Below are 27318 nucleotides of genomic sequence, written 5' to 3' on the forward strand. Positions count from 1 at the left end.
TAAACACATCAAACTCCAGGATGCCAAAAAAATTAAAATAAAATAAAAAAATAATCAAAATCATATAGAGCATGTTCTCCAACTACAATGAAATGAAACTAAAAATCAATAAAAGAAAAATAACAGGAAAATCTCCAAACGCCTAGAAACCAAACAGTGCACTTCTAAAAAGTTCATGGGTTAAAGAGGAAGTCTCAAGGGAAATCAATAAAATACACTGTGCAAAATGAAAATGGAAATTTAACATATTAAAATTTGTGGGACACAGCTAAAACAGTGCTGAGGGAAATTTTTAGCACTAAAATGCATAAAGAGGAAAAGTCTCAAATCAATACCCTAAGCTTCCACCTCAAGAACCTAGAAAAAGAAGAGCAAAATAAACCCAAAGCAAGCGGAGGAAGGAAATAATAAATAATAGAAATCAACAAAACCGAAAACAGAAAGACAACAGAAAAAATTAAGACAAAGAACTAGTTCATTGAAAGGTCAAAAAAATTTTCAAACCTCCAGGGAAACTGACAAAGAAAAAAGAGAAAACACAAATTACCAATATCAGGAATGAAAAGGAGATATCACTATAGATGCTACAGACATTGAAAGGATAAGAAAATACCACAACCAACTCTACAAACATAAATTTGACAAGTTAAAAGAAGTGGGCCAATTCCTCAAGAAACACCACAACTCACTCAATATGAAATAAGCAACTTGAATAGCCCTGTAATTATTTTTTTTTTTTTAATTATTTAATTATTTATTTATTTATTTATTTGGCTGTGTTGGGTCTTCGTTTCTTCGAGGGCTTCCTCTAGTTGCGGCAAGCGGGGGCCACTCCTCATTGCGGTGCGCGGGCCTCCCACTATCGCGGCCTCTCTTGTTGCGGAGCACAGGCTCCAGACGCGCAGGCTCAGTAATTGTGGCGCACGGGCCCAGTTGCTCCGCGGCACGTGGGATCCTCCCAGACCAGGGCTCGAACCCGTGTCCCCCGCATTAGCAGGCAGACTCTCAACCACTGCGCCACCAGGGAAGCCCCCTGTAATTATTAAGGAAACAATTCATAATTTTAAAACTCCCCAGCTAGAAACCTCCAAGCCTGGATGATTTTAATGGAAAATTCAACCAAATGTTTAAGACTGAACACCAATTCTACACAACTTTTTCAAGAAAACAGAAGAGCAAGGAAGACTTCCCGATTCATTTTATGAAGCTAATATATATTATCCTGATGCAAAAATACGACAAAAAAGCACAAAAAAGGGAAAACTACAAACCAATATCTCTCAAGGCTATAAATAAAAACTCTTAACAAAATATCAGCAAATGGAGTTCACAATACAAAAAAGAATTATACACCACAATCAAGTGGCATCTGTCCCAGGGACACGCTTGTTCAATATTTCAAAATCAATCCATGTAACCCATGATATTAACAAGCTAAAGAAGAAAAGTCATATGATCATATCAATTGATGCCATGAAAGTATATGACAAAACTCAACACCCATTCATGATAAATACTCTCATTAAAATAAGAATAGAGGGAAACTTCCTCAACTTGATAAACAGCACCTACAAAAAACCTACAGCTAACATCACCCTTAATGGTGAGGAACTCAAAGCTTTCCTGCTAAGATTAGGCACAAGGCAAGTGTGTCCCCTCTCATCACTGCTTTTCAACATCATATTGGAAGTTCTAGCTAATGCAATAAGAAAAGGAAATAAAAGATATATAGATTGGAAAGGGGGAAAAAAAACTTTGTTCACAGATGCTATGATCATCTATGTAGAAACTCTGAAAGAACAGACCAAAACAAACAAACAAACAAAAAACCCCCAAACCTTTTGGAACTAGTAAGTGATCACACCAAGGATGCAGAATACAAGGTTAAAATACAAGTCAATCACATTCCTATATATCATTGATGAGCAAGTGCAATTTGAAATTAAAAATACATTACCATTTACTTTAGCACTCCCTCCCCCACCAAAAAGTTCTGAATTCAAACTAGGTATCTAGGGAAATTGCAATGATAGTCAAAACCTTTCCCTCTCAACAGAGTAAAAATGAGCAAGATACACAGTCAAAAAGATGAAGATAAATGTCGAACTGTTTTAAGTCTCTATGAAACTAGAGAGACTAGAAGAAAATACATGAGAGGAACTAGCTAATTCATTTTCTCTATTCTAAGAGATACGAATTAGGCATACATTTAAAAAAATACAGTGGGCAAAGAACTGAGCACTGCTTTGAAGAGATTTCTAAAACCCACTTACTAAAAAAGAATTAATTTGTAATCTGATACAAATATATTAAGAAAGGTGTCTGGATTTATGGGAAATAAAGTTCTTCTTACAAGTTTCGAACAGTCAATATAGTATTTAAAACAAATAATTGAGTCAATGAAGCAAAATGATGAAAGGAAAACAAAGATGATGTTCTTGCGCTTAAGAAACTTACTCTATTAGAGACACATGACATAATCACATGACAGTTATCTAATTCTACCAGGCTGTATACCTCACATAATATACAGACTAAACTTATAGAAAATTAAGTTCTATATGAGTTCAAAGAGGGATTTAGCATATTTCTGAAAACCACCATGATTAGGAAAGGCTTGGGAACAAGCAAGGCTTAAATTGGACTTTTGATAACAGATTGGATTCAGGTAGGAGGAACTGAGAGCTTAAGGAAAAATACCAAATATCTCAATATTGTACAAGATTACAAGGTGGGAATAACTTGGTTATTTACCAGTACAGGCATCCAAAGAATAAATTTAAATCCACTATATACAACAGGCATTTACTACAAGGTGCCTCCCTCCATCTTTTTCTTATACGAAGAGGCTAAATTAAAGAAAGTATTTTTAGCATCCTGAGTTGGATTCAAGTTACATTTTCCCATAGAAATCCAATTAATAGTACTACTGGATCAGCTCTAAACAGGCTATTAAGACCTAAGCTTGGAAACTAATCACCTATTAGAGTAGGCCTTTGTTTCTGTCAAAGATGTAATCTGATTACTAAACAACCAATAAAAAGTCAACTTTTTGGAATCCAACTATCAATAAACCTGGAGTTGTCTCTATCACAAACAAACCTTAAGAAATAAAAGTAATTGGAGGAGAGAGGTCTCAATGTCATTCATATTTTTAAAATAAATACAGTAGAATGATAATTGAAAGCGTAATAGTTGTAAGCTGGGAGTAACGGTCCTGTTTCATTAAGACTATGACATTTCTAAAACAGTAGTATCTGGTTTAAGATCCTAAAAATTTTTAAACAAAAAAATTTACTACAGAATAGTAGTTGGAAAACTAATTTTGAAAGCTTAAAATGGGTTGTGTGACAATAACAACAATTTCCAAGAAAATAACAGTTACCATCATTTTATCATAGAACTATGGCTGCTTTATATTGAGTTACCTCGTTTAATCATCAGCACAATATCTGATGCAGAAATTACAATCCTCATTTTATTTAAACAAAATAAAGTTTTGGGAAGGTAAGTAACTTGGTCTAATGTACCAAAGCTGTTTTATGTTTACTGAGGCCTAAATTTGCCTGATCAGCGGATGATGGATTACAAAATTTCTCATCTCAAGGAAGGCTCTGTGTGTTTGCTGTACTCTGTATCTGAGGAATGCTTTCCCCTCATATATTCTTATGGCTTTCTTCCTTACAACATTTTTAGGTTCTTGCTCCAGTATGCCCTCCTCAGAGTGCTTTCTCTGACCTCTCCTCTCAAATAGCACCTACTTTCACTTCTATCTTCTCACCCTATCCTATTTTTCTTCATAATATTTACACTACTAGACATATATTATTTGTCTGTTTATCATACGTCTTCTCCACTAAAATGTAAGCTCCATGAGGAGTGGGATCTTGTCTGCTGGTTCACTGCTATATTCCCTGGGCCTAAAACACTGCCTGACACATAGAAAGTGCTCTATGTGTATATATTGAATGAATTAGTAAAATTTCCATTCTATACTATGTAAAAATGATAATTAATTGAAACAACTTTCACCTTTAGTCTTTAGCCTAACTTTTTCATAGCAGACTACCAGAATCCTTTATCCACAGATTTAACCCTGTTTATTACACACAAACGTGTGTGTATGTATATATGTATTAAGTCTGTAGATTTGAATATTTTTTCCTCTAGAAGATAGCATTTATTTATTGATAGTCTGTCCCCCTTTCGTATGGGAAAAATATTCATCTCTTCATAGGCTAAAACAGTTTTTTTTTTTTTGGTTGTGCCACACAGCTTGTGGGATCTCACCTTCCCCAACCAGGGACTGAACCTGGACCATGGCAGTGAAAGCCTAGAATCCTAACCACTAGACCACCAGGGAACTCCCTAAAACAGTTTTTTAAAGAACAAGGTTGCATTTTTTTAAGAGTGAAGGATTTAACATCATTAGAAAGATGCCAAGTCAAAACGACAATGAGATATTACTTCACAACCACCAGTATGGCTACAACAAAAATGACAGACAGTGACAAGTGTGGAGAAGGATGTGGAGAAACTGGCACCCCCACATGTTACCGTGGGGATGTAAAACGGTACAGCTGGGCAGTTTCTTAAAATGTTAAATACAGACTTACCATATGACCCGGCAATTCCACTCCTACGTATTTACTCATGAGAAATGACAGTTTACGTCTACACAAAGACGTGTATGCAAATGTTCATGACAACATTATTCAGAATAGCCAAAAAGCGGAAAGGACTCAAATGTTTATCAACTGGTGGATGAATAAACAAAATGTAGTATATCTGTCTGGAACATTGCTCAGTAACAAAAAGGTATGAAGTACTAATACATGTTACAATATGCATGAACATTGGGCTAAGTGAAAGAAGCCAAATACAAAAGACCACCTATTGTGTGATTCCATTTATATGAAATGTCCATAAAAGTAAAATCTATAGAGACAGAAAGTACATTAGTGGTTGCCTAGGGCTGGGTTGGGAGTGGGAATAACTACAAATGGGCACAAGGCTCTATGGTGGGCGATGGAGGTGTTCTAAAATTAGATTTCGGTTGATAACGGCACAATTCTGTATATACTTATAAACAGTGAATTGTACATATAAAAAAGGTGAATTTTATGGTATGTAAATTATACTTGAGTAAAGCCTTAAAAAAGGGAAGGAAATTATCACAGTTCTAATAGTTAAAGTCTCATTACAAAGGAATTTTTTACACTACAAATTCCATTTTGCTTTATGTCTTATGCATTTGGTAGTACCTTTCTTGGGCAATAACATAGGATTATCCTTTTCCCCAAGAGCATAAGATAGTGCTATTCAAATAGTTTAAAGCAATTATTGAGGCTTCTAGGTGTTTTCTAAGTGCCATTTGATAATACACACAAAGAGAATAATCCGCAGTGGGATTAAGAGTGGTTGAAGGCAGTGATTACAGAAACTGGAAAGGACAAATCTTTTAATGAAAACAGAATAAAAGAAAACAAGGCCTTAAGAGAATAAAAGCAAGGGCTAGGGGGCTTCCCTGGTGGCGCAGTGGTTGAGAATCTGCCTGCCAATGCAGCGGACACGGGTTCAAGCCCTGGTCTGGGAAGATCCCACATGCCGCGGAGCAACTAGGCCCGTGAGCCACAACTACTGAGCCTGCGCGTCTGGAGCCTGTGCTCCGCAACAAGAGAGGCCGTGATAGTGAGAGGCCCGCGCACTGTGATGAAGAGTGGCCCCCACTTGCCACAACTAGAGAAAGCCCTCGCAAAAAAAAAAAAAAAAAAAAAAAAAAAAAAAAAGCAAGGGCTAGGAGATATTGAGAAGAGAAAAAAGTACTAACTGATAACTATTCTGAATTTGGATATAGTGCATATTTTCTTAAATCAAGACATTAAAGTGATTGCTTATGGGTATTTTCTTGAGAAGGTAGAAGAATAGTGGCATGTAGAAGGAGTTGGAGGGATGAATTCCCTTTATATAATACTTATCTCCTACTAGAAAGATGAAAAGGGATCTATTCACATAATCTATTACAATGGCTACCAAATCAAAAGATTAAATAGTTCTAAGTGTTACTTAGATAGATACTCACTATCTACTCATGACAATGAGAAAAGCTCATCATACAGAAATGAAACATGTCTGGACTTTTGTCTCTAATAAGTTACAGCTCAAGATCAAATTAACTTAAACTTTCTTTTTACATCAATATACTACAGTACATCAATTATTTGCACTGTATTTAACTCTGCAATTTCACTAGGCAATTTCATTCCTTGCCTTGGAAAGCAAAGCATGGCTATACAAAGAATTATAATATTGAATAATTAGTATTCCTGGTATCAGTGATTCTCTTCCAATCACCACCATAGAGTCAACTCTCACTATCACAAAGGGCGTGAACTGTATTCCCTAAGAGTCTTGAGGCTGAAAACTGACCACTATTGCATAGTAATAAAATATATAAGTAAAAAAAGAGGTTTTAGAATTTAAAGCTTCAGCCTAATTTTTTGAGAGATCAAGTAACTTGCCCAAAGACTCTAACTAGGTTAGTGACAGAGTGTAGGGCACAGAATCTATGCCATTCTACCACATCTCTGTTTTCATTAATTGAATCCAATTCATTCCCAACTACAATAAAGTGAACATTTTCAATCCTGAATAGCCAAAAAAGCCAAATAAGATGAGAGTGCTAACTTTTCTGAGGAGATGACAAGAGAGGGACAAATGAACGTAAACTATAAGGGAACCCTACTTTCCATCCTTCCCTCGTCCTATAAGGGTAACTTTTTCTTTTCTAGCGCCCATCAGGGAATTTATAGGGCTTAAGGACAAATCATAAGTTTCCCCATGACACAGCTGCCCCACAAAAAATGAAAGGGAAGGATGAACGTGGACTTTTTCTCTCAAGAATTTCAGTGTAGGGGAGAAAAATAGAAGGTAAAGATGAGATTTTCTGGGGCAATCTTTAGGGCCTGGGGATACTGATTCTTTCCTCCAAAATTCAGCTACCAGCCTCTCAATAAATGCTTTGCTATCTGTAGCACTTAACATGAATAATGGAATTTGGATCAAGTTAAAAAACAGGGTGATAAAAAAAGGAATTGAGAATGCCAAAGCGGACTCAAATGGGATCAGTGCTTACAATGGAATATTAAAAACACTATTTTCAAAGAATGTCTTGTGAAGTGGAAGAAAGTTCAAAAAATAACACTATTATAAAAAGCAGGATAGAAAATTGAATGTACAGTATAATTCTGGTGTTTCAAAAGCTGTATGTATATATATAATCAATCCATTCAAAAGAGCGCTATCAAAACATTAACAGAAGTTATTTATTGCTGGTGGAATTATAGGTAGGTTTTTTCCTTCATTTACACATTTCTCTATTTTCTACAATGAACATGAACTATTTTCATAATCTGAATACCATTCTAACTTAATGAAGTCACCATCTTACAAAAAGCAGCTAAATTATATAACTACCTTATAGTAAAAAAGTGAGAAAGGTGTAAATGCCAACACATAGAGGTAACATTTCTAGGGAAGAATTTATTTTAACTTTTCCAAAATTAGGGCAACTCCATCTAACTTTCTCAATTCTCGCCTTCTCACCTCACTTGGGACTTAGCTCCCACACACACTTTTATATCTTCAATGTCTCCCTTTGAACTGATTCCTCTCCTTCTGCTTTCAAACTTGCTCAGGTTTCCCCTCTCAACTCCTATACTCTTTCTCTACTTCTCTTTCCTGCCAAATTTCTACAATGAGTGCTTTTTAGTTTCCATTTTCTCTTTAACCCTTTATAACCTTGTTTTTACTCTGCCCTCTCATCTGAAAAAATTGCATCTTCAAGGTTACTTGAAGCTATACGGAAGCCTTTTGGAGCATTGATGATGCCCACTCAGGTCAGCCAAGATAACTCTACAGACTTTGCTCATTCCTCATCACCATTTAGCTTTTTCATCCCTTCATCTTTCCCACCCTCAATCTTTCTGATCACAGGACACAGCACTATCTTGACTCTCCTTGTTCCCTTTCTCCTTTTTGGTTCCTTTTCCTTCAACAACTCTCTTCTCTCTACACTAAAATTGGAAAAATATGCTTTCATAGCTTCAGTTATTTCTGTAGACCCAGACTCTCCTCTAACTTCTATGCATCTGACTTCCTGATCTGCCACTGCTAGGTCCAAGTCAACACATCTAGAACAAACCCCTTCAATCTCTTCCAACATCAGGACAACTAGCTGCTCCTCCTAGCTACCAAATTTTAAATTACTGGCATCAAATTTCTCTCAGACTAGAAACCTAGGAGTTATTTTGACTCTCCTCTCCTTCCTTCCAATCAATCACTAAGTCTTCTTGAATCTTTCTTCAAAATATTTCACAGATCCATTTGGACCTTTCCTTTCCCAGTGTCAAAATGCTAGCCCTATCACTTCAAGCCTAATTACTATATGAATTATTTGATTTTCCTGCCTCCAGTCTCTTCCTGGTTCCTATAAATCAACCTTTGCAAGCTATGGTATTGATGGCAAAATCCCCAAATCTCTAAAAGGTCCCTCCTGTTTACTACAGAATTTCCTAAATTATGTTTAGAGTATCCACATAGATTTTAATTGATGTTTTACTCTGTTCACATAAGTTTAGATATACTAGATGTTAAACTGCTTCTTGGAAATTAAATACATTAAAAAGGCTCTGAGGAGCCTGCATAAGTTCATTTAACTCTGATTCCCAAACTTAGCCACCATCCTACTTTAAAAATTTTTTTAAAATTTTGACCAATACATATAAAATTTGAAAGATGCAGAGGTACCAAGGAACAGAGTTTGTGGAATTGATTTACTACATCAAGACTAAACTATCAATAGTTATCTAAATATCGAAGACCTCCATAATCAGGTACCATGCTATCAGAGATTAATAATTTTTTTTAATTATGAAGGAAGTTGAGCAAAACATTCCGTACTATTCTTTTATATGGGGGAAAGGGAGGTTTTTTGTTGAGGGAGGGAGGTTCTATTGCAATGGTGTTAATGAAAGAATGGTAATATCATTAAAAATAATAGCAGCCTTTATCAAAAGCTTACCACATGCTAGCCATAGGCATTGTAGTTATATCATATTATGCCCTTTCTATAGACGAGGAAACTAAGGCACAGAAGGATTACATAATTTGCCTAAGGTCAAACAGCAAAAAAGCGGTAAGAGTCAGGACTGGAACCCAGGCACTCTGTCACCATTGCCTCCACTCTTAACCAATACACTATACTGTCTCTCAAGTAATATGAGATATTAAGGGTAAATGTGTAGATAGACAATGCAGGTTTTATCACTTTTAATCTCATGATTTTTGGCAAATCATTTATTCTATTCTGAATCAGTTTTCTCAAATGCAAAATGAGACTGTTGTGAAGATCAAAATAAGACTACCTGCAAGTTATTACTGCTGTTATCATTCAAAATATTTATATAAAATATAAATATATACAACTCTGGTATTCTGGAAGGCAAAACTGACAACACTATAGAGCAATGAACTATGACCATATCTTGTCACTCAGTTTACAACAGCCATATAATTTATCATCCAAACTAGGACATATTTGAGAGTAAAAGGAAATACTATAAAAATTACTCTGGGTCAATAGACATAAACCAGGTTTATCCCAAGCAAATTGGGATGCACTGTCACCCCCAACCTGCCCCAGTTAAAATGTTTACTTTCCTAGATTGATTTTCTGTATCAACTACTCAGCAATAAAAAGGAACAAATTATTGAAAAACATGACAACACGAATAAGTTTCAAACACATTATGCTAAATGAGAGAAGACAGATTCAAAAGGTTACATACTATACCTCATTTTTATGACATTCTAGAAAAGGCAAAATTATAGGGAAACAAAAATATCAATTTCTTGCCAGAGTCTGGGAGAAGGAGATGTTGACTCTAAAGGAAAAAGAGGGTACTTTTTGTGATGAAGGACATGTTCTATATCCTGTGGTAGTTATATACAACTGTGCATATGTCGAAGCCCACATAAATAATACCTCAGTAACCTGACTTTAAAAAACTGGAATGCAGAGCACATGTCATTAATAGCTTTTCACTAGGCTCCTTGGACACTCAGAACTCACTTGATGGAACTGAGAAATATGGCTCGGGGCCCACATCCATTCTTTTTTCTCCAAGAAATTGAGGTCCACACTTCAGGCCTAGAGGTTCCAGAAACCTTCCTCAAAGCATTTGGAATATATATCAGTTTTGACAGATGATTACTAAAGCCTCCCCTTCTGGCTTTCTCTTTATTCTACTAATCCATGTGGGCTGTGTCCGGCCCTGAGGACACAAGATGCCCTCAGTGCCCTCCCTGAGCAATGATGTGAGGTGAGTACTCTCACTTGGAGGCTAGTGGGAGTTAAAAGCTTACTCTGCAAAGGCCTCAAGGCTCCTCCTGTGTCACTCAGCTCTCTAGAAAACTTTCTGCTCACTATGCAGTAGGAATCACAACTCATTATTTGGGTGAAAAATTAGAGACTCATCAATCTTAAAAGGCTAGCGTAGCTAAAAGGTTAAGTCAAACAGACCCATGTTCAAATTCTCAGCTTTCTCACTTAACCAACTACATGAACATCAGAGCCTCATTTTACTGATCTATAAAAGTGAAGATGTTTTACTCCTGCCTTACTCCAAAAGAATAAGAAAACTTGCAGACACAGGAGCATGTAAATATATAAAGCAAGTATTAATAGACATAAAGGGAGAAATTGACAATAATATAATAATAGTAGGGGACTTTAACACCCTACTTACATCAATGGACAAATCATCCAGACAAAATCAATAAGGCAACAGTGAGCATATGAATATAATCACAATCAAAGTATACTAGTATTTTAAGGTTCATTTTTTTAGATGATTAAAGGAAAGAAAGCATATGTATTTAATTCAGAATGCATTTACTGAGCACCTACTATGTGTCAAGAGATTAATAAGTGTATGCCTTATTTCTCAAGAAGCTCATAGCCTGGTGGGAAAGAAAGCCAATAAATATAAAACAATAAGTGCTATACAAGAGAAACAGTACAGGTTGCTAAAAAAGCATTAGCAGTACATCTAATTTGAGGGGTAGTGAAATACCCAGAAATGTATCTCAGGTTACACTAGATTTGAGTCCTGAAGATAAACAGGAAATTGTGAAAATGAAATGAAGGAAAGCTCCTATTAAGCAACCATAGTAAAAAAATAAAAACTCTTATGTACTCAAAAATCAGAATCTAAAGCTTTCCTTGCTTCCATATTTTCAGTTCTTCTCCAGAAATGGTTGTTCAATTTGAGCATGAATAGAAAGCAAAAAAAGATACAGAAGCTGATGGGGAACTTTATAACGGATAGATCAGGTTGACAACATCCAAATCACTAACCAACTTTAGCATTACAAAAAAGGAGACAACCAGACATTATATGCCTCGTGATGATGTGATACATACAAGAGGAAATACTATACAACACTACTATTAAGTATGCTTGTCAAAAAATCTAACCTGAACATAATCAAGCCTCAACTACCTGTTACCAACTACCAGTTTAAAGGAAATACACTAGACAGAGAGGAACCTGCTAAGCACTACCATGAGGATGTAATTATAAAAAATCCAGAATACAGAAATTCTTTGGGACACAAAACTCAGTTTCCTCAACAAATACTTTGCAAGGAAAAAAAAAAGAAGAGGAGGAACCTACATATCAAAAAAGACTATCAACTGAATATAGTATGTGTCCTAGTGAAAAAAAAAACCTGTTAAGATGTGTTAGAATCAGGGAAATTTGAATACCAACTGGATATGTGATATTAAGGATAATTATTTGTTTATAACTCTAAAGTATAACTAACATATAATAAACTGCACACATTTAAAGTGTATGTATACATATACACCCATTAAACCATTAACACAATCAATAGTGACCCTACCCATCATCAAAAATTTCCTGTGCCCCTTTTTAATTTCTCCTCAACCACTTGATCTGCTTTCTGTCACTATAGACTACTTTGCATTTTCTAGAATTTATATAAATGGAATCATATATTATATACTCTTTTTTGGAGGGAGATGGTTTCTTTCACTCAACATAATTATTTTGAGAATCATCCACGCTGTTACATGTATCAATAGTCCATGCCTTTTTATTGCAGAGCAGTACAGTATTCTATCGTATGGATGTACCACAATTTGTTTATCTATTCACCTGCTGATGGATCCTTGGGTTGTTTCCAGTTTTGGTTATTACTAATAAAACTGCTATGAATAGTCATGTACAAGTTTTAGTATGAACAGATACTTTCATTTGTCTTGGGTAAATACCTAAAGAACGGAATGGCTAGGTCATAGGGAAGGTGTTATGTTTAACTTAAGAAAATTGCCAATCTTTTAAAAGTTGTACCATTTTACATTACCAACAGCAGTGTATGAGAGTAAGAAATTATTATTAATTATTTCTAGTTGAATGGTATTGTGGTTATGTCTTCTTTTTTAAGAGAGTCTTTCAGAGATACATACATCATACAGATGATGTACAAGAGATGATGTACAAGATTTGCACAGATAAAGGGAAAATCAATAAAACAAGAAATGCTGGTAACTGATGAAGCTGGGTAATTGGGATGTTCATGATACCATCCTCTCTATTTTTCTATATGATTAAAATTTTACATGTTATAAGAACTAGATAAGAGGAACTTCCCTGGTGGTCCAGTGGTTAAGACCCTGTGCTTCCACTGAAGGGAGTGTAAGTTCGATCTCTGGCCGGGGAATTAAGATTCCACATGCCGCGAGGCATGGCCAAAATATAATTTAAAAAAAATAAGAAGAAAAACAAGAACTAGATAAGATACTAGACTACTTCAATGAGCAAAGCTTATATGTGGGCTATATGTATATGCAATGTTATCAAAGATATAGTTAAAATGCCATGTCCTTGCTCTTTGGGCTAGAGGTGGTATTCCCTCTAATGACTGTAGATGCAGTCAGCTTTGTCTCAACAACAGTACTGTGAAAGAGGCAGGGGAGGGGGAAAGGGATAGAAACAACAACTGTGCACAGGAAGACTATGTCTTGTCCCTCCCTCCCTCACTCCACATCCTTGGATTTGGGAGTAGAAGGAAGTGTGTTGCATAAAAGAAAAAAAATCAGAAATAAACATTGACAAAAATTATCTCTCTCACTTTAGAATATTCCAGCAAACACTGAATGTTTCCACAGAGGTGAACTGCAAAGCTGGGGACCAGATGAGACACTTTTAACTTTAAACTCCCTTTATACCAAATTTTGCATTTCATTACAAATGTTACTTAGTTTAAAATAAATTAAAATAAAAAATCCCCAGTAATTCAACCACCAATAATATCCTGGTGCTTCTCCTCTCATGCTGTTAGTTTTATATGTTGCATTTTGTCATTAACATATACTTTCCTACATATGAAAAAGTTTTTTGGAAAATGATTTAAATTAATATATAAATATTTTATCACATGGATGCTGTTTGTTTTTATTTCTGCTATTACAGAAAATACTTGATGAATCTCTGTATACACAAATATTTGTACCCATTTGATTATTTCCTTTGGATAAGCATATTACTGGGTTGAAAAATATGGTTTTAGAGCTCTTAAAATATATAGTAAGAGCCCTTTTATATAATGTGACTGGGAGTGGTGGTTGGTCATTCAAAATGATTAAAAAGGGACTTCCCTGGTGGTGCAGTGGTTAGGAATCTGCCTGCCAATGCAGGGGACACGGGTTCGAGCCCTGGTCCAGGAAGATCCCACATGCCGCGGAGCAACTAAGCCCGTGAGCCACAACTACTGAGCCTGTGCTCTAGAGCCCGCGAGCCACGACTACTGAGCCCACGTGCCACAACTACTGAAGCCCGCGCACCTAGAGCCCGTGCTCCATGACAAGAGAAGGCACAGCAATGAGAAGTCCGCGCACCACAACGAACAACAGCCCCCGCTCACCGCAACTAGAGAAAGCCTGCACGCAGCAGCAAAGACCCAACGCAGCCAAAAATAAATAAATTTATTTAAAAAATGATTTAAAAAATCACTTAAAATGAGGGTTCATGAAAAAAAGTGACAGATGTACACATACACCTTAAACATTTTAATTTAAAATCTAAAAATAATGCATAAGCATCATCTATGATTTCTACTTTGGATTTCTTTAAAGTGGCTCAAGAACTTAATGATACTCACAAAGCATTATCAGTGCAAAATCCTAAACTGTTCGTTTTTCTTCACTTACCTTTAGCTTTCTAACCTACACTGCATTTGATACGAAGTTTTTGAGTCACCTGCCTTCATCCAGTCTATCCAAAGTACTCCAATTAGTTTTCATAGAAGCAATGTTTTTAAACTCCTATTTTAAATTTTTATATTTTCTACACTGGGTAACTATGTAAGCTTGGCAAATATGGCAGAAATGGACAGCTACCCTCTAGATCCTCTAGATCCAGACTCCTGCCAACAGGGGTAGAGAATGAACACTATCAGCACTCCTGATAACAGAAGATTCTGTATTATCAATTTTTCCCTTTGAAAATTTGACAGACAATAAACAATACCATGTTTTAGTTTGCTTTTTTTTTAAACAGCAACATTTAATTATAAAGATGATGTATCACATTTTTACACGTATTTAAGAGTATCACATTGTATGTTCATAGGACTTTACAATTTACAGTATTCTGACATTTCCTTCTGCTTATTGGGGAGTTAGAGCAGACACGTGCTATTTACATATCCCTGGGCAGCATGACACTTGCCCTCTTCCTTGTTCTCAGTAAGACTGAGGTTGAATTCCCTACTCTGTCACCATCTAGCTATGGGATCTTAGGTAATAATAACGGCTAACATTTCTTGAGTGTTTAATAAATGTCTGGAACTCTTAAGCCCTTCACACGCGTTTACTCATCTAATTCCAAATCAGTGAAGTAGGTATTATTATTTTCATACCACTTTATCACTTTACCACAGAGAGACTGTAAACTTTTCCAAATGCACTTGGTCTTTATTTGCTGAGCTGATTTTGAATTTTGGCATTTTGATTGTAAAACTGCCAACCATGAATTCTGTACTCTGCTTACCTTCCTTGTAAGTCACTACCTTTCTTTTTTTTTTTTTTTTTAATGGCTCTGTCAGATTTTTGGCATTACTTTCTGCTGATTTTATAAAATTAATTGGGAAGTGTTAACCTCTTTCTCTTTTTTTTTGAATTTTATTTTATTTATTTTTTTATACAGCAGGTTCTTATTAGTCATCAATTTTATACACATCAGCGTATACATGTCAATCCCAATTGCCCAATTCATGACACCACCCCCCCAATCCCCTGCCGCTTTCCTCCCTTGGTGTCCATACGTTTGTTCTCTACATCTGTGTCTCAGTTTCTGCCCTGCAAACCAGTTCATCTGTACCATTTTTCTAGGTTCCACAAATATGCGTTAATATACGATATTTGTTTTTCTCTTTCTGACTTACTGCACTCTGTATGACAGTCTCTAGATCCATCCACATCTCAACAAATGACCCAATTTCGTTCCTTTTTATGGCTGAGTAATACTCCATCATATATATGTACCACATCTTCTTTATCCATTCATCTGTCGATGGGCATTTAGGTTGCTTCCATGACCTGGCGATTGTAAATAGTGCTGCAATGAACATTGGGGTGCATGTGTCTTTTTGAATTATGGTTTTCTCTGGGTATATGCCCAGTAGTGGGATTGCTGGGTCATATGGTAATTCTATTTTTAGTTTTTTAAGGAACCTCCATACTGTTCTCCATAGTGGCTGTATCAATTTACATTCCCACCAACAGTGCAAGAGGGTTCCCTTTTCTCCACACCCTCTCCAGCATTTGTTGTTTGTAGATTTTCTGATGATGCCCATTCTAACTGGTGTGAGGTGGTACCTCATTGTAGTTTTGATTTGCATTTCTCTAATAATTAGTGATGGTGAGCAGCTTTTCATGTGCTTCTTGGCCATCTGTATGTCTTCTTTGGAGAAATGTCTATTTAGGTCTTCTGCCAATTTTTGGATTGGGTTGTTTGTTTTTTTAATATTGAGCTGCATGAGCTGTTTATATATTTTGGAGATTAATCCTTTGTCCATTGATTTGTTTGCAAATATTTTCTCCCATTCTGAGGGTTGTCTTTTCGTCTTGTTTATGGTTTCCTTTGCTGTGCTAAAGCTTTTAAGTCTCATTAGGTCCCATTTGTTTATTTTTGTTTTTATTTCCATTACTCTAGGAGGTGGATCAAAAAAGATCCTTCTGTGATTTATGTCAAAGAGTGTTCTTCCTATGTTTTCCTCTAAGAGTTTTATACTGTCCAGTCTTACGTTTAGGTCGCTAATCCATTTTGAGTTTATTTTTGTGTATGGTGTTAGGGAGTGTTCTAATTTCATTCTTTTACATATAGCTGTCCACTTTTCCCAGCACCACTTATTGAAGGGACTGTCTTTTCTCCATTGTATATCCTTGCCTCCTTTGTCATAGATTAGTTGACCATATGTGTGTGGGTTTATCTTGGGCTTTCTATCTTGTTCCATTGATCAATGTTTCTGTTTTTGTGCCAGTACCATATTGTCTTGATCACTGTAGCTTTGTAGTATAGTCTGAAGTCAGGGAGCCTGAATCCTCCAGCTCCGTTTTTTTCCCCTCAAGACTGCTTTGGCTATTCGGGGTCTTTTGTGTCTCCATGTAAATTTTAAGATTTTTTGCTCTAGTTCTGTAAAAAATGCCATTGGTAATTTGATAGGGATTACACTGAATCTGTAGATTGCTTTGGGTAGTATAGTCATTTTCACAATATTGATTCTTCCAATCCAAGAACATGGTATATCTCTCCATCTGTTGGTATCATCTTTAATTTCTTTCATCAGTGTCTTACAGTTTTCTGCATACAGGTCTTTTGTCTCCCTAGGTAGGTTTATTCCTAGGTATTTTATTCTTTTTGTTGCAGTGGTAAATGGGAGTGTTTCCTTAATTTCTCTTTCAGATTTTTCATCATTAGTGTATAGGAATGCAAGAGATTTCTGTGCATTAATTTTGTATCCTGCAACTTTACCAAATTCATTGATTAGCTCTAGTAGTTTTCTGGTGGCATCTTTAGGATTGTGTATGTATTTTTAGTTTGCTTTTGAAATATTTAATATAAGTTGTATTTTTCTTCTGTGATTAAACTGGAAAGGACTAGGCGGTATGTGGTAAGGGGCAAACACAAGTCTTGGAGTCAGACTTCCTGGGTTTCAGTCCTGCTTTAACCATTTACTGGTTATGTGATATTAGGCAAGTTACTTAACCTCCTATTTTCAGAGTAGAGTTGTGAGGATTAAATAAAATAATCCACTTACCACAATGTCTAGCACATGGTTAATCACTGTAAATGTTAACTCTTACTAAGTTACACACAAACATCACTAGTGAAGAAAATTGCCTTTGGTGTGAGAAACATGTTTCGTGGTGTCAGGAAATTTTAATACCAGTTCCTAAATTTGTTATATGTTTCTGTATATGTGCACACATAGCACAGGAGAACAAAAAAGGCTGAAAGGATAAAAGTTCTTTCTAAAGAGTGCTATTATAGTTGAATCCTTTTTTTTCCTATTTATTTTTCTACAGTATTAAGGTTGAACCATTTTCTTTGGCTTATTTTTCTGTATCAATTTTGTACAGTAAAAAAATTCACATTTTTAATAAAAGAATTAAGTTTCTTTTTTAAACATAAGAGGACAATACAGTAATAGGAAATAAAGTTTCTTAAGCCTTGAAACACATAAATTCCTAAGTTATGTAAAGCAACACAAAATTGTAAAATTCATGACTTGAATCACTTTAGGTAGAAGAATTCTTGGTATTACATACAGCTACATCATAGTAACTAGGAGTTTTCTGCTTCATTCCTGCTTATAACCTTAGACTTCCCAAACTTTCCTATTGTAAAAGTCTCACCATCACCACAAGATTTACAGTGGGAGAAACACAAACAATTATAATACATTATGTTAAGCATAGTGATATGATTTATCTAAGAGCTTACGGGGAAAAATTGCTCTGAGTTAAAATATGAAATAGAATGGTTTTAAGCAAAGCTATTTAGAGAGTCATTTTACAGAGTAACAATAGCTTTTGGGCCAGTAGGACTCACCCAGTGACTCTCAATGAGTGTTTAACTAAATTTTAATCAACATGTAAAATGTATTCCCCTAACTATTCCAACAAGGGTGTTCAACACAAATGGTGCGCTGAACAGACTATGTGACCCAGTGTAGAGCAGATACAACTTATCACATGTAAGAACTAAAAAAACATACTTTAATGTCAAGCCAGTTTCAAAAAAAGATTACATGATTCCCTAACTGTGACATTGATTTATCTAGCATATTTGGGCGGATGGGTGGGGTGGTGGTTTACAAAGGCAGCAGACACTTGTACTACTCAAAGTGACAAAGTGAATGGCATGTTAACTGTGCTTTTCATAAACTGTATGAGAAACTATTACACTGGCAGAGTAATGATACACTGTGTTGACTTGTTTCATTTTGTTTGGAGCCTTTCAATCCCTTCTAGATTCTAATCTGATTAAAGGTTAACATTTTGAAATAATGTTGTCAATTAGATGGGGTATGGATTGGGGGCAGGGGGAGAGGAGGTGAACAATTATGGAGAAGAAAAAGAGAAGCACAGAAACAAATACAGCCGGTGCTTATTCATGCACTGTCCAGGGAAAGAGTGCCCCATCAAGTTACCCAGATTTTCTAGTACATTTCTAGATTTATTCCTACTGAGGTAATCAATTTACCAAGTTATCAGAGCCCGATATCATTAAACAGTCAAATCATAAAACTTAAGTACCATCATTCTGATTCCATGTTCTTAACAACTCAAAACCCCTAGTACCTGGAGTAAACCCCAAGGGCTTTTTTATTTGTTGAAAGATTCAACACACCACCTTCTCTTAATTCAGTTTCCCATGGAAGGCTGGTTTGAGAGATAATGTCAATTTCAGGAAGGTGGGTCAAGCGTGAAAATACAGATTTCTGGCAATTCAGTGGGTACAACATGATGATACATCATTTCAATCAATTAGACCAAACTGAATTCCAACTCTCTTATGACTAAGTCACCCTGAAATAAAAATTACAAAATTGATACTAAGTGGGAATTACCATTCCCACCACCTACTCCTCAGTTTGTTTTTTTTTTAATAAATTTATTTATTTATATTTATTTTTGGCTGCATTGGGTCTTCGCTGCTGCGCACAGGCTATCTCTAGTTGCGGCGAGTGAGGGCTACTGTTCGTTGTGCACGGGCTTCTCATTGTGGTGGCTTCTCTTGTTGCGGACCACGGGCTCTAGGAGCGCAGGCTTCAGTAGTTGTGGCTCGTGGGCTCTAGAGTGCAGGCTCAGTAGTTGTGGCACACGGGCTTAGTTGCTCTGCGGCATGTGAGATCTTCCTGGACCGGGGCTTGAACCCGTGTCTCCTGCACTGGCAGGCGGATTCTTAACCATGGCACCACCAGGCAAGTCCCTACTCCTCAGATGTAATAATTAAGCCCACTGAGTATTCTACATTAAGGAACTGAGATTAATAATGGGAAAACAAAGTAAGCTAAATTCTGATAACTAGGTGTTTGTTTATCATCACCCTTTATCAATAGTTTTGGACATACAGACTTAATATTTTCAGTGACTTTATGCCTTTTACTGGAAAGTTGGCGGGCGGGGGGGGAGATAAGGTACAGAACAGTATGCTATTACTTAAGTGAAAAATAAAGTGTACGTGAGTGATTACTTATATATTCACTGAGTATCTTTGGAAGGATACACAAGAAACTGGGGAGAAAAGTCATTTCTAGAGAGAGGATATGTGTGGCTGGGGGATGGGGTGAAAGGGAGACTTCCCTTTGAATCTGTATCAAATTTGAATTTTGTATCAAATGCAAATATTATGTTTCATTTTTAACCATTTTTTAAAAATTGAAGTATAGTCATTTTACAATGTTGTGTTAGTTTCAGGTGTACAGCAAAGTGATTCAGTTATATTATATATATATTCTTTTTCAGATTCTCTTCCATTATAGGTCACTACAAGATATTGAATATAGTTCCCTGTGCTATACAGTAGGTCCTTGCTGTTTATCTATTTTATACATAGTAGTGTGTATATATATTAGAAGTTAATCCCAAACTCCTAATTATGTTTTAACTAAATTAAAATGTATTATATATTTCTTTTCTTATGGCTATATAAACACCCAAATCTTTGGGAAGACTTAGGGTTTCTTAAGCCACGTAGATAATTATCTTAGCATGTTCTGATGAATATCCCTTACTCTCCCTGTTACAACATTCCATTATTTTTCTGGAAATATTCACAGGGAGGAAAAACCACTCTAATCCTTTCCAATTGTCTTCCTAAACTCAGAAATGTAAATATATATACATATATATAAAACAACATCACCTTAAGGATCCTTTTTGAACCCTTGTTTAGCTACTAAAGGTATTCCTGATGCTTTCAAGATAGACAGACTCTATATATGTGAAAGGATATGCCAATATAGATACATAACACTCAAAAAAGACAAGCTGATGTAAACTAATTTTAACAACCTGTCTTCATGATTTGGACTAGGATTATCAGTCTGTTGTAATACATGTTCCTAATTTTGAAATCAGTAGAGTGAAGTATACCCTAAAGATCCTAAACATTAGGGTAGATTTTCCTTTGAGAATCAAATGAAGAAATCAACAGACGATGATACTAGCATCCTTTTATAGCAATGGTTCTTAATGCTTCTTACACTAGAATGCTTGTAAGGATTATCGTACATCCCATCAGTTACAAGGTTTGTTACCACCATTATCCTGGGCTGAAATCAGAGCATACTGAAGTTTGAAAACGCCCCCTTCTCTTAGGGAACACTCCCTTCTCCAGAGGAATTGTACACTGCTTTAAGGAGATATAATGACTGCCAGGTCTAAGACTTAACTGTAACCAAATTTAACATATTAGCCTCATTAAAAAAAAAAATCAGGGCTTCCCTGGTGGCGCAGTGGTTGAGAATCTGCCTGCCAATGCAGGGTACACGGGTTCGAGCCCTGGTCTGGGAAGATCTCACATGCCGCGGAGCAACTAAGCCCGTGAGCCACAACTACTGAGCCTGCGCGTCTGGAGCCTGTGCTCCGCAACGGGAGAGGCCACGACAGTGAGAGGCCCGCGCACCGCGATGAAGAGTGGCCCCCGCTCGCCGCAACTGGAGAAAGCCCTCGCACAGAAACGAAGACCCAACACAGCCAAAAATAAATAAATAAATAAATAAATTTATTAAAAAAAAAAAAATCATTTGTCTCAATGTTTCCTCTAAACTCTGGAGTGGTATCTCCAACTTCCTACAAGTCAGTTCCACTCGGATGTCTAAGAGTCATCATTCTTGAACTTAATATATTGAAAATAGAACCCTTAATATCCACCCTCTTAAATCTGCTCCTCCTAACTGTTCCTAACTCAGTAAATGGAACCATCATCTTGCCAGTTGCTCAAGTCCAAAAGAGAGGATTCATCCTTGATTTCTCTTTTCCTAAACTCCCTATATCCAATACATTGATTATGCCTTTATAATATATTCCCAAACTAGAATACAGTTTGGGAATATATTATCACCATCCTAGAGCAAACTACCATCATCTCTCCCTTGGACTATAGTATCAGTTTCTCCTAAATGCTCCAGCCATACTGGTCTCCTGTCTTTAAACATGTTGAGCTCATTTCCATTTTGTGGCATTCCTTCTGCTTAAGATATTTCTCCCACATACCCTCAGGGCTGCTGCTTCCCAGCTCAAATGTCACCCACCCCAGAAGATTTCCCTGGCCACCCAATCAAGGATAACCCTACCCTCACCACCAACCATTCTCTACAGCAGTACCTTATTTCACCCCTCCATAGCACTTATCACTATCTGAAATTAACTTGCTTATTTGCTTTTTGTCCATGTCCTCCCACTAGACTGTGAACTCCATGAGACCAGGAACCACATTCATTGTATCTAGGATAGTACCTGACATATAGTGGGTACTTAATGAATAGCTGATAAATGAAGGAACATATCTAAAGAAAGATTATGTCAACCATGAAAGATAACGGTCAGCCAGGAGAGAAGAGTAACAATATATTCAAAAATGTCAAAGGGGGAGTTGGTTTTTGGACATGAGTCCACCTTCTCTCCAGGCTGCCGGCCTCCTGAATAAAGCAACCTTTCCTCTCTAACTTAAAAAAAAAAAAAAGTCAATGGTTGCCCCAACTGTGGTAAACATTAAAACTGTGCCATTATATTCCAGTTCTCCTTTCAGATACATGATAGGTTTGTACTTGCTCATCATCTTGAAGTTAGGCAAGGTCATATGACTTGCTCAGTATTCCTGAGCAAGGACAACACACAGTACAGCCCCCAGACAACTCACATGTAATATGAATTGAGAAGAAATAATCCTTTGTTATTTTAAGCCATTGAGATATGGTGGTTATTTGTTACTGCAAAATAACCGAGCCCATCCAGACTGATAAACCATCCAAACAATGTTGTGGGCACAGAATTATATAGTCAGTCTCACTAAGTAGTCAACTAATACCACTAAATATATATACTATACATATATTTAATTTCCAGATACATCTGCCAACAAGGAGAGAAAAAACTGTTTATGTAGCGTTTTAAGGATTCTTGTTCCTTGATGTTATTTTTCAGTAAATTAATAATTCAGCCAAATAGTCAATGCCACCCAATACAAGCCTTCTTGAGAAATAGTCTGTCAGCCTCTCCTTATCTGAAAACATATCTTCTAGGTAAGAATAATTGTGTTTGTTTCATTATTATCTACAAATAGTTAGAGTCCAGGGAATTCCCTGGTGGTCCAGTGGTTAGGACTCTGGGCTTTCACTGCCAAGGGCCCAGATTCCATCTCTGAGGAACTAAGATCCTGCAAGCCGCGTGGCACGGCAAAAAAAAAAATAGTTACAGTCCATGTCACTGCAGGGGAAAGACTAGGATAGACTAAGAAGGTAGACTGGCTAAAATGCAGAATCACTGAATGCCGGGTCCGGAATCTTGGACTTTAGTTTGTAGACAAAACAGCCTTACTTTGAAGCTTTGTATATCATATGATTAAAAATATTCCTGAAGATTATTTTATATGGCAGTTGTAGAATTAGGATGACTGGAATAGGAAGGCTAAGAGTACTAGTTTCTAACTGCTGTGCCATGAATCCTCCATAGATGAAAGACCAAATTTTAATCGATATATATGATTTATTTTTGCGGTAACACTAAACATACTGTTAATGATAATATTAAGTGGTATAGGGAATAGGCAGAGCATAGATTTTTGCAAATAAGAGTAAAAGGCACATTGAAAAATCAGGCTGGCACTAAAGTAAGATCTGGTGATGGACAAAACTGCACTTTGTGAGCATGAAGGGCAGTCAGGGCAGTCATGACTTAATAGTTCTGAAAGGCAGCCAAGTGAACAATGGATGCTTTACAACAACTAGGACGTATTTTTATATTGTAGAAATGATTGGGTTGTAATCAGGTTGATTTGTACTCTGAGTTCTTTCAAGGTACTCAGAGGATCTGTACAGTACTCCAACAAGCTTGTCTTTCCTCAAAAACAACCCATTCCTTCACTCATTCAACAAATATTAACACATGTTATATACTAATTACCACTCTAGGCACTGGGAAAACAGAAGGGAACAAAACAAAGTTCCCTGCCTTCCTGGAGCTTGTATTCTAGTGCCATTTAAATTCCATTCTAAAATTCCTCCCCCAGTCTTATGATATGGGAGTAGCTTTTACAAATGCCTTTGGAAGAAATCATTTATGATCTATGATTAATTCACGCTGAAATGTAAAAGACTAATAGTCTCCCCATGGTAATTACAAAAGCAAATACTTCACAGATTCACAGACTCTTAAGATTTGGAAAGGACCTTGGAGATAATTTCAATTTACAGATAAGATTAAGGGATTTGCCCAAGAACACTCAGCCACTAATAGGAGAACCAGGCTTAGAACTGTAACTTCCAGTGTTACAGCCTTTCCCGTATAACCAGGCTGCCTGTTTTAAGATTACACTAGTTAGAAGAGATGCTAGAACGGGTATTCATGATTCATACATAGGTGGTAGGTTCCTGAGTGACTTGTTCAGGAATTTTAGGCAGTGTGTAAAACTGAAGGAGAGACAGGTGGTTTATAGGGGAGGCAAACTGAGGGGAGCTTTCAGAAGACCTTTTCCTCCCATCTCTACCCTCATCATGTCCCAAGAACAAAGAAATTACAAAACTTCTCCAAAGTTAATGGATATTAGCTATTAGTGAGAAGATACCGGGGGTGGGGGATGAACATGAAGTACTAAAACAGTCAGTAGTAAAAAAAAGTCAAATTACATCCTATCCAATTTGAAAAGCATATAGTCCCAGTAAAAGTACCATTTGTAATAGCTTTAAGGTTTTTTTTTTAATTTACTTTCCTAAATACATTTTCCACAAAGCACCAAATTAACAGATAGAGATCAACAAGTATAATGATTGATAAAATAGCAATGTAATATAGACTGATGTGATGTAATGACGCATCCCATCAGTGGGCAAGCATTTTTAAAGATAATTCCTCCTCCTCTGGAAGAGTTATACTCACCTCTTGCTTATAAACTTTAGCAATCTATACATTTTAAAAACTCAAACTAGTCATTTAATCTTTCAAAGTAAAGATTCATGACCAACAAACTTGAGCCGTACTTAGTATTCTAATAGAAAACATATTTCAAAAAACCTTTCCAAGAAGGGGAAGACTTGCAAAGAAAGAACTGAAAAATAAGCTTAGTACAAAAAACAAAAAGTTTAAAAAAAAAAGGAAAGAAAAGAAAAGGAAGATTATTAATTATAGGAGTTTTAGGAAAAATGTAAGCTGATAGGCATCAAGGATCCTCATTAAAATCTCATTATGTGTCTCTGTAAACGGCAGTTTCCATACCTAAGATGAGAATCCCAATTTATTTCAATAGCTGCACCATTATTTTAGCTTCCTAGATTTAAAACCTTGGAGATACCATACACTTTTACCCCTATTGTTTCCTATAGTTAATCAGTCATCATGTTCTAATATTTCTTCCTTCAAAATGTCTCTTTTGAATACAAAGCAAAATTCCCAACTTGAAAAGAACACACAAAAAAAACAAAAAAGACTCACTGAAGAACATTTTTCAAAGAATGGGAAATACTCATGATATGCTGAGTCAAAATAACAAAAACAAAAACAAAAAACAAACCCACAAGGAGAAAAATGTATAATCCTAGTTTTATGAAGGAAAATAGCTATCAGCATAAAAAAAGATTTGAAAGGAAACACCACATGAAAATGTTAACAGTTGTTCTTTCTGCTTGGGGGATTTTATAAGCGGTTTTTGCTCTTTTTACACTTTCTCTACATTTCCTAAATTTCCTACAATGAACATGCATTATTTTCAAACTTGGAAAAAATATTATTCAAATAGTTGTCTCATTTTTACCACTACTTGTTCACTCTCAGTGCTCCTATCCTAACTCCTTATAGCTTCTTTCCCCCAGGACTCCAACAATAGCTGCCTTCTTGAGGTCTCTGAGGCAGCTTCTCCCTAACTTTAATATTGCTTGTACTCATGGTCTGAAAATTCATCATTCATATTTATCTATAGCATATGGAAACAGAGGCTGGCCATATAAGCAAACAACTTAAAAGAGGATTTCTCAACCTCATCACCACTGACATTTGGGGTAATTATTTCTCATGGAGGGGCTGACCCATTTCAGGATGTTATGATTACAACGCTAGTTATTAGCCAAGTAAAAGCCTCAACGTATAAAGTTCTGATTCAAGTCTGAAGCTGGTCTAAAAAACAACACAACAGGGCAAACTACACAAATTTAAGCTATTAGGTGGACTAGTTTCTCATAATCTTTGCCAGTGCTAAACTGGTGATTATAACAGACCTAATTTCTGTTAGTCTTTTTTTTTTTTTAAATCTCAAAGAAACTGACATAGACACCTCTGTTTTAAAGGAATTTTACAAGCCACAAGAAAACAAATCAACTCTTTGTTTTCTCCATATTTAAGCCAATTTAAGACCTTCGTAAAAGCCTAGGTACTGTTACAGAACAACTTTTCAGAAAATACAATGAGGTTTTTAAAATTGCAATCAGCAATTCTTATGCAGTTATGTCAAGTTTTTGTCCTGCTGAACAAAAGGTTATGTGTCAGGGAAGCAAGGACCCGACAGAAAATAAGGAAATACCACGGCCGGGCCTAGGCGGCTCTCGGAAAAACCTGTCCTCAAACAGAGCGCCTCAGACGCCGGCGTCCTTCCCCCCTCCCTGGGATGCACAAGTCGGCTCCACCCGCAGATAAATAAGTGACAGCAGGTTCCGTCCACGCCTCTCCCGGCCCGGACCCCTCGCGCCCACCCGGACGGGCTCCTGCGCTCGCCGCCCCGACCCTCCTCGCCGCGGCCGGGTAGAGGGCTCCACGGGAGACCGCGGCCTAGCCGCCCCGACCCCCGACCCCTGCAGCCCCGCGCGGGCCGGGCCGAGCAGAGGCCGCCGCGGGGCCTGCAGGTGGGCCCAGGGCGCGGTCAGGCCCGAGGAGAAGCCTGGCCCCTGCAAGGCAACCGCCGGCGCGGGGATGGCGCAGGCTCGGTTGTCACTTACCGGCGCCTCATGGTACCGCGGCGCCTCCGCCTAGCCCAGGCGCTGACCGACTGCGCCCCGGCCGCCCAGACTATCCCTCGGATCCCCGGCCGAGCCCACTCAGGGCCATTCAAACGCGGCCGCACGCGCGGCCCGCCGGGATAGCTCCCCCTAGGGCGTCTCGGAGGCTCCGCCCAACGCTGGCTCCGCCCAACGCTGGCTCCGCCCCTCTCAGGTTGCGCAGGGGTGCAGGGAGCGGGAGGAGAAGGTGCGGCCATAGTGCCCCCTGGCGGACACAGGTACGTATGGTAGTCCTGCTACGATGGGGCAAGTAATACTGCTCGGGGAACTGAGGGTGGTAACAAAGAATGACCCTGTGCTAGTCACAGTCTAGTGGGTGAAACCGTGCTTTAAGTGTTGCACCAGGAGGTGCAAACAATCTGCTATAAAAATATGGTGCAGGGATGGGACTTCCCTGGTGGCACAGTGGTTAGGAATCCGCCTGCCAAGGCAGGGTACACGGGTTTGACCCCTGGTCTG

The 27318-nt window shown here is 37.2% G+C and overlaps 1 protein-coding gene across 1 annotated transcript in view; it reads right to left on the reverse strand.

The window, feature by feature from the left end:
• KATNBL1 (katanin regulatory subunit B1 like 1) overlaps positions 1–26914 on the reverse strand; it is a 50389-nt gene extending 23475 nt beyond the window's left edge. Inside the window, exon 1 of the mRNA XM_061182293.1 lies at positions 26800–26914. The gene's annotated coding sequence lies outside the window, so the exon portion shown is untranslated. The remainder of the gene's footprint in view (positions 1–26799) is intronic.
• Between the last annotated feature and the right edge of the window lie 404 nt (positions 26915–27318).

The sequence above is a fragment of the Eubalaena glacialis genome, chromosome 2 (genome assembly GCF_028564815.1).
Source record: "Eubalaena glacialis isolate mEubGla1 chromosome 2, mEubGla1.1.hap2.+ XY, whole genome shotgun sequence".
Lineage (NCBI taxonomy): Eukaryota > Metazoa > Chordata > Mammalia > Artiodactyla > Balaenidae > Eubalaena > Eubalaena glacialis.